The following is a 4,209-nucleotide window of genomic DNA, read 5'->3' as shown; positions in this document are numbered from 1 at the left end:
TGCTCATACATACTATGTCTTGCCGCGTTCGTCATTGCTTCCTCATCTATACGAACGTGGACGTCAAGAATAGCATCTCGAAAGACATCCCTAATGTCTTCCGCCTCCTCCATTTCCTCGTCTGAGCCTCTCTCTACCTGAGGATGAGATCCCTCATAGGGTACTGCCTGGTTACGTCTACTTTTCAATACCTTAGCACCCACATAAACTTTCAATCCTAAGGGCTCAACCTGTTCTCTACAAATCTGTAATGGACCCCCTTGGTTCCTATCAACACCTAAATACTCTCCAATGAGAGTAACAAAAATACCTCCTCCTATTATACTCCCGTCCTGCATTCCCTCTACCATTTTAGATAAATAAAAAGCAACACAGTAAGGGATATTGACAAAGCTTCTAGGATCCCGAATACACTTTAGGTAGAATAAATCATATAAGGTAATTTTTTTCTTTATTATGACCTCTTTGTGTAATCGAGTTAGCCAAAAATCTATGAATAATACGAAGCTCGGCTCTGTCAATATGTGTATAGGAGTGTCCTCCTGCTCGTGTAAAAACATCAAAATGTGACATACGCCTCCAAATGGCGTCAGCGTCAAAGTTACTATCTACCCGTTCACCATAATGAATCAAGTTTGTACAATCGGGTAATAGCAACTCACCAGGAGTATATATCTGTAAGGCCCTGGCCATGTCCAGCATGGACATTCTGTACATCCTACCGCCAAGGATAAACCTAAGAAATCTTCTATCATCTATTCTAACTATATTTGTATCAAGTGATACAGTACTCATCAACTCAACACACCATTCCTTATATACAGGTCTACGAATGGTGAAAAGACGTTCCCAATCTGTAAAAGAAGAACTGCCATACCTTTGAACTAAAAGCTGTCTAACACGGTCAGCTAGATGGACCGTTTCCAAAGGGGCCCAATCAATTACCCTTGGCACCTCTACATTTTTTGTTACCAATTTGAATTTGTTCCTTTGATATGTCTCGTAATCTCTCCATCTTCTATCAAATCTCAGATTAGGATGTAGAGTGTGCTCAGGAATCGTTGGGAATTCTACTGGCGGCCTCATTGGGAATACTATGAATTCATCAACAAACTGTACCGGATCATAATAAGGTATGTGCTGATCAGGCTGTTGTTGTTCCTGTTGTGGTTCTTGTTCGTGTTGCATTTCTGGTTCTGGTTCTGGTGCTGGTCGTCTAGATGATGATGCTCCTGAACCTCCAGTATCGGCTCTCTGTAAAACACATTAAACACAAAATTTGTGCATCCAAATATGCATTAGTGTTAGCAAAATAACAACTTAAAACAATCACTATAACATGTTAAATCAAAACTAAACTTATACACATTTTCACAATTTTTCACAATTCTACATTTTTCAAATAAGCACATATGAAAATGTATACAAAATTCATAAGCACTTAACTCAAATAACATGTCAAAATAGTCATTACTGATAATTAAACAAGTCTCAAATGGCAAATATATCAAATTAATCAAGTTCATGAATTTTGGACTTAAAAAGTCCACTTTAATCTCCAAAAATCATGTTTAGGATCATTGTTTGGATCATTTAACTATCTAAACATGTTACACTACTCAATTTAGCAATAATTCATGACAAAAATCGGCCATAACCTGTTTATATCAAAAAGCCCCAAATTTCTCAAGAACACAAACCCTAGATTTCTAAAAATTTTGAAGTTTTTGGCTTCAAATCATGTTAAATAGCATCAATCTAGGTTATACATGCATAAAATACTAACAATTTAACACTAATTACACTAGAAATTAACAAAATTACATTAGGTAAAAAATTGGTAATTATCACAAAAACTAGGAATTTATAGAGTTTAGGGGTGTAATTTTTACCAATTTGCTGAAGAATGAGAATCTAGGCATGATTAGAGCAAGAAAAATGACGAATTATGGTGGAAAATGGCGAAAAATGGTGAATTTTTGGAGTTGGTTCGTGAATGTGTGTGTGTTGTGGTGAAGAGCAGAACTCGCTGCTGTATTTGTTTCTGGCCTGGATTTCAGCTCCATGCGATCGCATGGAGTTGAAGTGTAAAACCCATGCGATCGCATGGGGTGCCGGCTATAGTGTTTTCAGCTTTTTTTTTTTTTATTTTTATTTTTATATAAAACCTTATGCTTTATAAAACTTTTAATTAAATTTTAAAAATTTTGTTTTCCTTTAGGAGCGAGGGCGTTTCGGATCGTTGTCCTAGTCTGTCCCTCGACAAAATTTTAAAATTTGTCAAATCAAAGTGCGGTTTTTTTTTTAAAAAAGTAAAGATTTTTGGGTTTTTAATGTTTTTGGCATACTTTAATTCAATAAGATTAAAAATAATGATAATAAAAGTTCTCGTCCCTTCCTCGGGTAAAGCAATTTCGGTTCAAAGACCTAGTCTTCAACTTACGAAGAATTTTAAAAATCCTATTTTTAACTTAATGAGATAAAGTAAATTTTTGTTTTTAAATTCACACAACTTAAATATAAAATTCAAAATTAATATTAAAAATTCACACCAAACTTAAAATTTGAAATGCATAAAATTAAAAATTCATATTTTAAAAATTAAAAATTCACACCAAACTTAATTTAAAAATTCAAATATTTACAATTTTAAAAATATTATTTTTACAAAGTTTACAATATTAATTTAAGATTTAAATATTAATTTTAAAAATATGGTAAAAATAAAATTAAAAATCTTTTTGGCTTTTTATCCCACTTTAATCAATCAAATATTATCAAAAATATGCGCCCCTCTTTTCGGTAAAGTAATTTCGGTTCCAAGACCTAATTTAACTCATGACGAATTTTTGAAATATTTTGGGTTGATTGATTAAAGATATTTATACCTTAAGAATAAACGTTAAATTTCGCAGTGATGTAATAAATTTTTGAATGATATCAATAATTTCGGTCGCCAAACCTAATTTTATTCAATACCAATTTAATACTTTTTAGCGAACAAATTAGCGTTTATTATCAAAAGGTTAAAAATAAAAATAAAAATAAAAACTGTACAGACATACCTGTGAAATAGATTTTTTAGTTATATGATCTATTCCATTCATAAGATAGTCGGTTTAATTGGTTTTCCATAGCTACATAGGCGTAACCTCGAGCATTCAGTGTCTTTTCTTCTAAACATATGAACGGTCCGTCTCTGCATAAAGTAACAAATTCGGTGTTTGAATAGGTTTGATTATTTGAACATTTACCTTCATGTGACCATTTTCCGCATTTGTGACATCTTTCTAGGTGTCGTGCTCTTCTTTTCGCTGCGGATTTTAATTTTCCTTTACCAAATTGTAACTTATTATCTTCGCATCTGGATTCTTTTCTAACTCCGTCCATTCTTTCTCTGATTACTGATACTAATTCACTCGATAGTATGTCATTATTACGTTTAGTGATCAAAGCGTGTAGCATTAGACCATGGTTTAGTTCACAGGCAGTCTTCATTTCGTAAAAACCTAAAAAAAATTAAAAATTCAGAATGGGGGGAGAAGACTAGTTCTTTAGGGTCTGCTAGGGAAAGACCATTCGGGTTCCATTTTCGAGAACTTCACGAAAACAGACAATCTAACTCTAACAGAAATACATATTATCCTCTAAAGATTTGATTCTCCCCACACTTAGTTAGCTGTGGTATCGAAATTGTGATTAACTTCGTTGTCGACTTCCATCGGACTATTTATATAATGTTTAACTCTGTGACCATTAACTTTAAATTCAATCCCATTTGAATTTATTAATTCTATCATTCCGTATGGGAAAATTCTTTTGACTATGAATGGTCCAGACCATCTTGATTTCAATTTTCCAGGAAATAGCTTGAATCGCGAATTGAAAAGAAGAACTCTGTCTCCTTCTTTAAATTCTTTTGAACTTCTGATTCTTTTATCATGCCATTTCTTTGTTCTTTCTTTATAGATTAACGAAATTTCGTATGCTTCATGTCTTAATTCTTCTAATCCGTTTAGTTGACTTAATCGTAGACGTCCAGCTTCATGTAAATCAAGATTACATGTCTTCAAAGCCCAAAACGCTTTGTGTTCAATTTCTACTGGAAGATGACATGCTTTTCCATAAACAAGTCTAAAAGGTGTGGTTCCAATTGGATTTTTGTAGGCTGTTCTAAAAGCCCAGAGCGCATCCTCCAATTTAATGGAC

This window comes from Rutidosis leptorrhynchoides, chromosome 11 (assembly GCF_046630445.1).
Source record: "Rutidosis leptorrhynchoides isolate AG116_Rl617_1_P2 chromosome 11, CSIRO_AGI_Rlap_v1, whole genome shotgun sequence".
NCBI classification, from domain to species: Eukaryota; Viridiplantae; Streptophyta; class Magnoliopsida; order Asterales; family Asteraceae; genus Rutidosis; species Rutidosis leptorrhynchoides.
The sequence above is the reverse complement of the archived record's forward strand: the minus strand, read 5'-3'. Positions refer to the sequence as shown.